Source organism: Nyctereutes procyonoides, unplaced genomic scaffold, assembly GCF_905146905.1.
Source record: "Nyctereutes procyonoides isolate TBG_1078 unplaced genomic scaffold, NYPRO_anot_genome, whole genome shotgun sequence".
NCBI lineage: Eukaryota > Metazoa > Chordata > Mammalia > Carnivora > Canidae > Nyctereutes > Nyctereutes procyonoides.
The window spans coordinates 16108953-16121213 of NW_026575052.1; positions in this window are offsets into that span (position 1 = coordinate 16108953).

The following is a 12261-nucleotide window of genomic DNA, read 5'->3' on the forward strand; positions in this document are numbered from 1 at the left end:
CCCAGAGGTATGTTTTAAAATCTCCAAACATATGGGAGTAAGTTCTTCTTTTTTAAAAAGATATTACTTATTTATTTGAGAAAGAGAGAGAGTGGAGAGAGGATGAGCAGGCAGGAGAGCGAGAAGCAGGCTCCCCGTGGGCAGGGAGCCCAAAGGGAATTCGATCTCAGGACCTTGAGGATCATGACCTGACCCAAAGGCAGACGCTTAACCAACTGAGCCACCCAGGTGTCCCTACCACATTAACTTTTGCTTTCCATTTGTCCCATCTTTGCTCTGCTTTTCGGTTTCTATCCTTGCTTTTTTATTTATTTTTTTAAGGTTTTATTTATTTATTCATGAGAGACACCAAGAGAGAAAAAGGCACAGACACAGGCTGAAGGAGAACCAAGGCTTCATACCGGGAGCCCGGCGTGGGACTCGATCCCGGGTCTCCAGGATCACACCCTGGGCCAAAGGCTGCACTAAACCGCTGAGCCACCCGGGCTGCCCATATTCTTGCCTTTTTAAAAGTAGACTGTTTCTTATTCCACTTTTTCTGCCTCCTGGTATAGAAGTCATTGACCCTGATCCTATTCTTAGAGTGGCTCCCTTAAAATCTTACCTTGCACTTTAGCAAAGCTTATCAGTATTACTCAGTATCTCAACCCTCCTGCCAAGCAGTAAGAGTTTGTTTAGAATTTCCTACGTGTTTATCATGGCTTTTTCTCAACACTCCTTCTTTGATCATTTTTCTGCTTTCCAAAGTGCATGCTTGGAAGTTCTTTTATTTTTTATTTATTTATTTTAAGTTTTTTTTTAAGATTTTATTTATTCATTCATGAGAGACACAGGGAGAGAGAGAGAGAGAGAGAGAGAGAGAGAGGGAGAGAGAGAGGCAGAGACACAGGCAGAGGGAGAAGCAAGCTCCATGCAGGGAGTCCGATGTGGGACTCAATCCTGGGACTCCAGGATCACACCCTGGACTGAAGGCAGGGGCTAAACCGCTGAGCCACCCAGGGATCCCCTATTTATTTTAAGATTTTATTTTTTTTATTTGAGAGAGAGAGAGAGAGCACGCATGAGCGGGGCGGTGGCGGGGGGGGGGGACAGAGGGAGAGGGAGAGGCTGACTCCCCACTAAGCAAGGAGCTTGATGTGAGGCTCAATCCCAGGACCTCAGGATCAGGGACCTGAATCGAAGGCAGACACTTAACCAACTGAACCACCTGGGCGCCCCTTGGAAGTTCTTTTAATATAGGTGCTGGAGGTGATTTAAACACATTTTTTTTTAAATTTTGAGATAATTGTATCTGAGTGCTGGGGAGAATGGTGTACCTGAAACCATTTGAACTTACTTGCAGGTGCAGTGTCCCTGTTCAACCTAGGAACCTCAGGTTGGTCTCCCTATCCTGCTCTGGCCTCATCAGCTTCCTCCACCCCTCCAGTTGTGGTTCTGAACCTGCAGGTACCTTATGGATAGGTCTACTCTAAATGTATACCCCTCATAGCTCTGGGTTGGCCTCACGATTTTGTTTTGTCTCTTTAGAGATTTCATTTTCTAGAAAACTAGCAATAAAATAAAAAATTAAAAGTTTTGTCTTTTTTCCCCTCCAGCATCTGACTCTCTGGGAGAGGGAGGCTTTTCAGAGTGCCTAGTCTGCCCTGCTGCCCCACAGGGTCTGTCCTTCCCATGAAAGCTTTTTTTTTTTTTTAATATTTTATTTATTTATTCATGAGAGACACAGAAAGAGAGAGAGGCAGAGACACAGGCAGAGGGAGAAGGCTCCATGCAGGGAGCTCCTTGCAGGGAGCCCGATGTGGGACCCAATCCCGGGTCCCCAGGATCACGCCCTGAGCCTGAGCCGAAGGCAGACACTCAACAGCTGAGCCACCCAGGCATCCCCCCATGCAAGCTTTTATAACTTTGCTCCGCTTGTACACATCCTTGAGCAGTCCATAGTAGTTTTTTGTTTTGAAGGTTCACATAAGGCATCACATACCACATGTCTCTCTGCCTTTTCTGTATGACATTACATGTGAGGTTTGTCTGTGTTAACACACAGCACCTCACTTAGATTCAGGCAGCTGGGACCCAAGACCCCCACCCTGGCCCTCCTCCATGGGGTAAGGAGTCCAGACCCACTCACAATCCTTCTCTCCTTCTTCTAAACCATGAATTCCTCTACCCCCAAGGCCCAGAGACTATTTCCAAGGCCAGGGCAGTGATTTCTCTAGAGTTTTCTTCATCAGATGACCACACAGCCATACACACTCTAATCCTAAGAGGTGGCCAGGGTGGCTGGTTGTGGGAGGGTGGGGTTAGTGGACAGAGTTCAGACAAATAGGCTGAAGTATCTACACGAGTGTGTGTGTACGTGTGTGCCGTTCCTCACTATGTGGAATGGAACCAGAGTGGGAAGAAAATAGAAGTGGGCCCTCAGCCCCCAGATTACCCTTGCCTTGGGCCTCATAAATGTTAGGGGTAGCCTGTCAATTAATATGTGTCCCTCCAGTGCATTCATCTTAACTGTGTACTTTGTAGCTTTAACAAGATTAACTTGTACATTATTCTGTTGTTTCCAATTTTTTCACTCTACATGGTGTTGTAATGAACATTCTTGTACCTGTCAAGAGTTAGGATTTATTTCCAGAATTGAATTGCTAGGTTGGAGAGTATGCATGCACATGCTAGACTTTACTAGATATTGCCAAATTGCTTTTCAAAGTGTTTATAATTTAAACTCTCTTTAGGATTAACAAGAGTGCCCATTGTCCCACATATTCCTCAACACATAATATAGTCGGACAGGATATGTTAGTGCTGCCAACTTGAGATGCAAAATTCTATCTCACTGTTGTTTTAATTTGCATTCCAATAATTACAGGTAGGGTTAAACATCATTTCACATATGGTTGTTTTGTTTACCTATTTATAGCTTATGCTTTTTTTTTTAAGATTTTATTTATTTATTCATGAGAGACACAGAAAGAGAGGCAAAGACATGGGCAGAGGGAGAAGCAGCTCCCTGCAGGGAGCCCTATGCGGGACTTGATCCAGGACCTTGGGTCACACCTTGAGTGGAAGGCATATGCTCAACCACTGAGCCACCCAGGCATCCCAAGCTTATACTTGTTTTTCTGTTGTTTGGGATCTTCTTATTGATCTGTAGATCGTCCTTGTGCGGCCTGGATACTAATGCTTTGTCTGTTGTATTCATTATATGTGTGCCTTGGATTTTATAATATTTTTGCTGTACAATACTTTGGAATTTTAATGTAGTCAAATCTATCAGTATTTTCTTTATTGCTTGTGCTTCTTAAACTTGGTTAAGAAATCTTCATATTGTGGGCAGCCTGGGCCTAGGGTGTGATCCTGGGGACCCGGGATCGAGTCCCATGTCGGGCTCCCTGCATGGAGCCTGCTTCTCCCTCTGCCTGTCTCTCTCTCTCTCTCTGTCTCTCATGAATAAATAAATAAAATCTTAAAAAAAAAGAAAAATCTTTGTATTGTGAGGTCTAGAAAATATATATACATATATATTTTTAAAGATTTTATTTATTTATTCATGAGAGAGAGGCAGAGACACAGGCAGAGGGAGAAGCAGGCTCCATGCAGGGAGCCCGATGTGGGACTTGATCCCGGGTCTCCAGGATCACGCCCTGCCCCAAAGGCAGGCACTAAACTGCTGAGCCACCCAGGGATCCCTAGAAAATATTTTTATTTAAAATTTTTAAGGGATCCCTAGGAGGCTCAGCGATTTGGAGCCTGCCTTCAGCCCAGGGTGTAATCCTGGAGTCCCAGGATCGAGTCCTGCATCAGGCTCCCTGCATGGAGCCTGCTTCTCCCTCTGCCTGTGTCTCTGCCATTCTCTCTCTCTCTCTCTCTCTCTGTGTGTGTGTCTCTCATGAATAAATAAAATCTTTAAAAATAAATAAATAAAAGTTTTAAGCTTTCTCATCTTTAGTACCCTTTGCACTAACTTTAGCAATCAGGGTGATATAGGAGTGCAGTTTTTTTTTTTTTTCCACATGGAAAACCTATTTTTGCACCATTTGTTGGAAGGAACTGATTTAACTATCTGTTTTTTTTTTTCTTAAGTAATCTCAACAACCAACATGGGGCTTGAACTCATGACCCTGAGATCAAGAGTTGTGTGCTCTGCCAACTAAAGCAGCCCGGTGCCTTATAAATGGAACTGGCTATAGAGAGGGATGCTATCTTCCATAAACTGGACAATAAGCAAATCTGCCTTCTGCTCTGGAGGGAAATATTTACTCTATGATCCGAAGATGGATGACATACAAACATCCTTGAAGAGATTGTCCAAAAAAAAAAAAAAAAGATAATCTCAAATAAAAGGGTAGAGTCTCTGCAAAGCATCCAGAAATGCAATTGACCCATGGAAAATTACTTCTCAACATGAATCCTCTCAATAATTTTAATACCTTGCCTGTAGAACCTCTTCAATTTTTTTAGGTAGACAATTACATGTTCTACAAATATATGATGACCATTCTGTTTCTTCCTTTCCAATGGTTTGTACCATTTATTCCCTTTATTTCCCTTATTGCACAGGCTAAGAAATCCAGGATAGCTTTGAACAGAAACAGAGGTAATGAATATCCTTTTTAGGTTTCTCACTTTAAAGGAAATTCTTTACATTTTTATCATAAAGTGGTGCCTTTACTGCAGGTTTTAGAAAGATACCCTTTACCGACGTATCACATTAAGGAAGTTCCCTCCTATTCCTAGTTTGCCAAGAATTTTTATAAACTGCTTAATTTTATCAAATGCACTTTCTCCATCTGTTTTATGTGATTGTAGGATATTTGTATCTTTTAATCTGTTAATGTTGAGACTTAAAATAATAAGGGCCCCTGGGTGGCTCAGTTGGTTAAGGGTCCAGCTGTTGGTTTCCTCTGGGGTCATGATCTCAAGATGGGGGGATAGAGCCCTGCTCAGTGCAGAGTCTGTTTGAGATTCTCGCTCCCTCTTCTTCTGCCCCTCCTCCTGTTCACTTTCTCTCTCTCTCTAAAATAAATAAATAAACAAATCTTTTAAAATGATAATTTTATTCTTTTTTTAAAGGATTTTATTTATTTATTTTAGAGAGAGAACATGTGTGAACAGAGGGAAGGAGTAGAGGGGAAGCATGAAGGAAGAGTGAAAAGAAACCCAAGCAGACTCCATGCTGACTGTCCCACCTTGGGCTTGATCTCACCAACCTGAGACCATGACCTGAGCTGAAACCAAGTCTGATGCTTCACGGACTGAGCCACTCAGGTGGCTGAGACTTAAAATATGATTTTTGGCCAGCCCAGGTGGCTCAGAGGTTTAGCGCCGCCTTCAGCCCAGGGTGTGAGCCTGGAGACCTAGGATGGAGTCCCACGTCGGGCTCCCTGCATGGAGCCTGCTTCTCCCTCTGCCTGTGTCTCTGCCTCTCTCTCTCTCTCTCTCTGTGTCTCTATGAATAAATAAAATCTTTAAAAATAATAATTTTCTAGTGTTGAAATATTCTTGCATTTCTGTAATAAACCCAACTTGGTCGTTATGCATTTTTAAATATGTTGCTGTATGTAATTTGACAACTTTCTATTTAGGATATTTGAATCTATGTCCATAATTGAGATTGACCTCAAATCTTCTTGTCTCAAACTTCCTTGTCCAGATTGAATATTTACTACCCACATAAAATGCAATGTGTAGTTTCCCCTCTTTTTCTACTTTATGGAGGAATTTGGATAAGATATGGACTGTCTGCTCTCTGAACATGTACCTGAGCCCAAGATGCTTGATTGTTATAGTTACATGCCACCCCGAGGGGACAGGAGAGGCAGGGCTGGAACTGAGAGCCCCCTCTGGGGGAGGAGGGCCCAACCATCTGCTTCCAGTCAGTGATGGAGGTTCAGTTGGTGGGTCCCACAGCTCCCACTCTAAGCTGAGGCCTTTGCAGTCATCACTTTACATCACCAATAATAATTACTCTTTTATTTTATTCCCAGTATGTCAGAATCAGGCCAAGGAGGAGAGGGACTATTGAAAGGAGACTCCCTTGGAGGCCCAAACTGGCAGAAAGGTCAGGCAGTTGATTGGCCGGTAATCAACACAGTAATTAATTTGAGAAGTATTTTGTGAAGTATGGCACATGCACCATTGTTGTGGCTGTTATTTGGTAGTAAATAAATAAACCTCTGTTATCTTAATAATCATGTATATAGATCAGAAAATAGAACTACATCATGACAAACAACAGAAGGTACAACTGTAACATCAAACTTGCAATTTGATAGCTATAGGGTAGGACTAGCATTGTTTAAATGCTAGTTTAATTTAAACAAGAATAATACCATAAGTCACTATTCTTCCTGTTGTAGGCTCCACTGACTGGTGTCCAGATGGGGGAGTTCATGAAACCCCCCGAAGGTGGTGGTGGTGCAGGTCCTGGCTAGACACTACAGCAGTCATCGTGAAGAACATTGACGATGGCACCTCAGACCATCCCTACAGCCAAGCTCTGGTGGCTGCAATTGACTGCTATTCCCACGAAGTGACAGCTGCCATGGATAAGAAGAAAATCACCAAGAGGTCAAAGATCAAATCTTTTGTGAAAGTTTATAACTACAGTCACTTCATGCCCACAAGGTACTCTGTGGATATCCCCTTGGACACAACTGTCATCAATAAGGATGTCTCCGGAGACCCTGCTCCTAAACACAAGGCCTGGCAAGAAGCCAAGGTCAAGTTCAAGGAGAGTAGGAGACTGGCAAGAACAAATGGTTCTTATAGAAGCTGTGGTTTTTTTTGTTTGTCTTGTTTCAGTCATTAAAAATACATTAAAAATGGTAAATATTAATTCAGGTAGTAACAAGATATGGCAAAAATTGAGATGGTGGTATGAGAATAACCAGTTAGGAAATAATTCAAAGAAAGGCCTGTTTAATGAATAACCAGCCAGCATCCCCCACTAACAATCCCCAGCAAACAAGAACAATACAGAGAAGGGAGATTAAAAAGCAAGAGGGGTACCTAGGTGTCTCAGTCGGTTAAGCGTCTGACTCTTGATTTTGGCTCAGGTCATGATCTCAGGATTGTGAGATCAAGGCCCACATTGTGCTCCATGCTGGGTGCAGCGTCTGCATGTCTCCCTTTCTCTCTGCCCCTCCCCTGCTCTAATAATTTTTAAAAAGGTGAGAAGGAACCACTTTCTAAAGAAATTGAGTGATCTTTTTCTTTTTAAAGATTTTATTTATTTATTTGAGAGAAGGAGAGTGAGAGAGCACTGGCAAGGGGAGAAGAAGGCTCCCTGCTGAGTGGGGAGCCCAACATGGGGTTTAATCCCAGGAGCCGAGCCGGGGATCATGACCTGAGACGAAAGCAAACACTTAACCAAATGAGCCACCCGGGTGCTCTGGAGTGATCTTTTTCAGAAGGACCAGAATTTCTACTCAGGGCATTGGTGTCTAGAGGAAATCACTCCTTATGTTGGCCCAGGGTGGAAACCTGGGTGTCTACTTGCCCATCTGGCCACTTTCCGCATGCCCTAAAATGAAGTCTGCAGATTGGTCTCCCCACTCCCCAGGAAGAATAAGAACAAATTAAAAGACATGCAAAGTATGTCTTTTATGGATATGTGACTCAAAGTACTTTTCAGACATGCAAAGATTCAGAAGGCTTTCCTTCCAAGCACCCCCTTTAAAAATGTTATTTGAAGATATACTCCAGCAAAACAGAGACAAAACCCAAGAAAGAGACACCGGATTCACCCAACAGAAGAACTGGCCCCAAATGTAATGAATAGAAATGCCAGAGGTCCATAAAGCCATCAGTCAAAATTAGAACAGGAAGTCAGAGGGTTTGGAGAAAAGTGTCTTCAAGAAGAAAATGGGCTTCATTCAACAAATAATGTAATTAAGAAACTGGGAGATTTTAATGACCTAATTAAAAAGACATATGTTTCTTTTCTCAAGAAGAAAAGAGAAAAGCAATGAGAAACTCCAGGAGAGCAAGAACTTGTATGAGAAGGCCTTGGTCCAAATATGAAGTGAATTAAAACATAACATGACTTTGAATGTTGAGGGAATGTAGGAAAATACATTTGCACTTGAAGCCAGGAGCATTTCCCTTCAGGCAGCATTGAAAATCATAAGATTACAGTTCCTTCTCTACGGGTCCCTGGATGCCAGTTAGCTCTGTGGAGAATAATGTTTACATAATCATAATATGTCTAAAAAACAATTCATTTATTTTCAAATTTTGAAATTCAGAGGTGGACAACACACAAAAACCAGAACATTCTCACTGTGGAGACAGAACTAGATTCACATGTAGTGGTTTAGCAAGAAGATTTAGGAGGGGGGAGGGCAAGTATGATAAAGGATGTCTCATCTTACACAGCAGGAGTCAGGAGCTATTTCATAAAATTAATGTCATGAGAAAGAAGAGCTGGCAATGGGTATCTAACCAAACTCTGGAGGGAAGGTACCTTTGCTAAACTTCTCATCTTTCACAGTTGGGCACGGTGCCAGACATTGTTAGCTCAGTAGCCACCTGCCCTCCTTCCCTTGCTCCTAGAATCCTTGCGTTTCACCAGGTACATGGCTACCCAGAGAAACAGCCTATTCCTCAGACTCCCTTGCAGCTACATGGGATCAGCTGATCCACTTCAGGCCAAGCAGTCTGGCGCTAGAACCTGTGCTCATGACCAGGATACTCTTCCACCCAAGCAGAATTCTGGCTTCCTGATGATTGCAGAGCCACCTGGCCAGCTCTGGATGGCCTGTGGAGAAAAGGAAACTTCCATCTTCTAAGACATTGTCATTTGGGAGTCTTTGTTGCAGTAGCTATATTCTAATACAGAAGTCCATAGCTCCTCTACATGATTTAAAAGAATGATTTTACTCTATTTTATTATGAGTGGTTTGAATCTATTACAAGAAAAAATATACTTTTTATTCATCTCAAATGTGTTTAAATTGGAGGGCATGGACGCCAATCAGTCCATATCACAACCTTGCTTAAACCCATCAGGGACCCCACTGCCTTTGGGATGGAGTCCAAGCTCCTCAGCCTAGATTCAGGCCAGCCCTTCACCTGCCTTTCTATTTCTTACTGCTCTTCTTCACAGGAGAACCCTTGGGCCCCACTAATTATTTACTGTGGACCCAGAACGGACCTTTGGCCATGCCCACTCCTCACCTTTGCTCATGTCAACCCCTCTGCCTGGAGTCCCAATTTTTCTTCCTCTCCCACCTCTGCCCAAGATATCCCACTCAAAGCTCATCTTTGAACTCCTATTCATCCCTCAAAGCCCAGCCCAAGTTACCTCTGGAACATTTTTCTGTTTATCTTGGTCTTTCTCTGTCCTGTTAAAGATTTCCCTCAAATGTCTGGTGATTCAGATCATAGTTAAACGAAACAAAACAAAAGTACCCAGTCTCTGGGTGCCTGGGTGGCTCAATGGGTTAAGCGTCTGTCTTTGCCTCAGGACATGATCCTGGGATCCTGGGATTGAGCCCTGCCTTGAGGGGCGAGGGGTGGGTTGGTCCCTGTTCAGCGGGGAGTCTGCTTGCCCCCCTCCCTCTGCTGCTCCCCCTGCTTGTGCTCTCTCTGTCAAATAAATAAATAAAATCTTTAAAAAACAAACAAAAAAAAGCCCTACCCAATCTAGACACACACACGCACACACGCACGCACGCACACACCTCCTAGAAGGATCAGGCTTCTTCTTTTCCTCCCCCTTGTGTGTTCCTTTGCCAAAATAACCACACCAGCACACGTTTATTGTGGTCATTTTTTATAACTAATATTATTTGTAATTTTAAGATTTAAGCCCGTTAGTAGCCTCCTGCATGGATATGTGACTCAACCAAAACCAAAACCAGTACCAGATGACAAGACAAGCATAAGGATGTCTGACAAAGCCCTGATTTTTCCCACGATGACCATTCTGATTTTTCCTAAATATTAAATTATTGCTAAGGATGAGTGTGTATGAGAATGTGAGTGTCCGACTTGCTGGTGCCCAGCGACCGCCGCTCCGCACCACTGCCCATGCGCAGTGAACCCTTACACAAGTCTCTACGGCAAAGGTTCCTGTTGCTCTCATCTCAGAACCAGTGAGATGAGGCCCAGAGAGGTTGTATTCATTTCTCGTGGCTACTATACAGATTACTGTGAATTTAGGGCCTGAAAACAACGCAATTTTTTTCTTGCCACATTTTAGGTGAGGAGTCCAAAATGAGACCAGTGGGGGCTAAAATCAAGGAATCGATAGGGTGAATTCCTTCCAGAGCCTCTAGGGGAGAATCTGTTCTTCACCTTTGCCAGCTTCCAGAGACCGCCCACCCTCCTGGGCTGTGGCCTCTCCCGGCACTGGCATCACTCCCACTGCTGCTCTGCCGCCACACCTGCTCTTTTTGTCCCTCCTGTCTCTTTATTACAAGGTCCCCTGTGATTATAGCAGGCCCACCTGGATAACGCAGGCTAATTTCCCCATCTCAAGCTCCCAAATTTAGTCCCCTCTGCAAAGTCCCTTTTGCCATGTAACATGTCACAGTTCCCGGGCTTAGAATGTGGACTTCTTTGAGGGCCACCACCCAGCCTGTCACAGAAGTGAAGTGCCTAGTCCCAGATCACACAGCAGTAAGTGGCAGAGCTGGGAGTCTGACCCAGGTCTCTCTGGCCCCAAAGCCTGTGCTTCTAACCACATTTCAACATGAGACTCAACAGACTGGGAGGGGGGCAGTTATGTCTGGGTTCCCATGCACCAGCACTGTCCATCCCGGTCCTATCCCGTCCCCCACTCCCGACTCCACGAGCTCCCACTCTAATACATATGACACCCACCTCCACCCTTTGGTTCACATGCGGGTCTCCCCAGACTAACCAGCAGGGCCCCCATCTTGGCAGCTTACTTGCTGTCTGTGTTTGTTGAGTGACTATATGAGGGAGGGAGCAGAGACCGCCATCTCCAGCCCATTCCCTTTTGCCTCTGCCCCGGCTTGAAGGTGCTCAGTAGCCTGTGAAGTCACCAAGGATGCCTGGCTCTGGGCCCTGGACCCCCTGCTCTCTCCGGAGATGTCCTTCCCCTCCAGCCACCCACACCCCGAAGGAGGGTCAGCCCTTCTTGAGGAGAAGAGCCATAAATGCTGAGCACCTGGCCTGGAAACAGAGGACACGAGGTCCCCGGGTCCCTCCCATGGGCAAGGCACTTTGCTAGGAGCTCCCAGCGGCCAGTGCCTTTGGGCCCAAGGACCAAACACCACAGCCTCTTCAGTGACCTGCCAGACTCAGCCCTCAGAATCCCCCATTCAGGGCCTGCAGTCCAGCCCCTCTGCACACCTCTGCTTGCCTGCAGAGTTCTGTTCTTCTAAAAGGCACCTCTGCCCTGCTCAGAGTGTTCCCATGCACAGCCCAGGCCTGTGGCAGCATTAGCAAGTCGAAACCCAATTATATTTTGATTATTCTAGTCCTAGCCTGACAGAGGTTACTGTAAGTCACACCAGGATTGGGCAGGAGGGGGAGACAGCACCTAGGGTCTGTGCCCGGTGATAGCACTTAAAGATGGATGTGACAGGGACCTGTGGCTCAGAGATTCGGGATTAGATCAACCAGGCCGGGGGGGGGGGGGGGGGGGCTGGCTGGTTCCAGGAAAGAGGTCGTGTGGCCACCAGTTGACAGACAGCTCAGGCAAAGCAAAGGCTTCAGGGTGGCCCTCCCCAGGCAGAAGAGGTGCCAGGGCTGAGTGCCCAGTCTGGAGATGGAGGATGTGAGGTCCCTGGTTGCCTCTCCTGGGCACTGGTGCTTTGCCAGGAGCTCCCAGAGACCACTGCCGTTGGGCTCCAGGACCAACCACCGCGGCCCCTTGTCAGTCTTCCAGAGCATCACTGGCCCCCTCCTGGGATCGCAGGATTTTCTCTGAGCATCTACCCAGGCCAAACAACTGGGCTCTCCCACCCTCAGACCAGGGCTGAGGGAGCCAGACTCACGACCAGAGGGCTCTGGGAGCCCAAAGCCTCCGCCCTGGCCAGGGTCTGCTAGGAAGAAATAGCTGTTGCCTCTGGGTAGAAAGAACCACTCCTGATCCTTTGTCCTGGAAAGCAGCCATCTCTGGGGTACCAAAGGACGGAGGAGTTGGTCACTGGGATCCCTCTTAAGGGGAGATGGGACTGGCTCTGCGAAACTGAATCCTCAGCCGTGACTCCTTCCCCGTACAGACGCGTGCACCCCATATAGAATGGTTCGGGGGACCCGGGGTGTCTGGGAGGCCCTGGACTATGG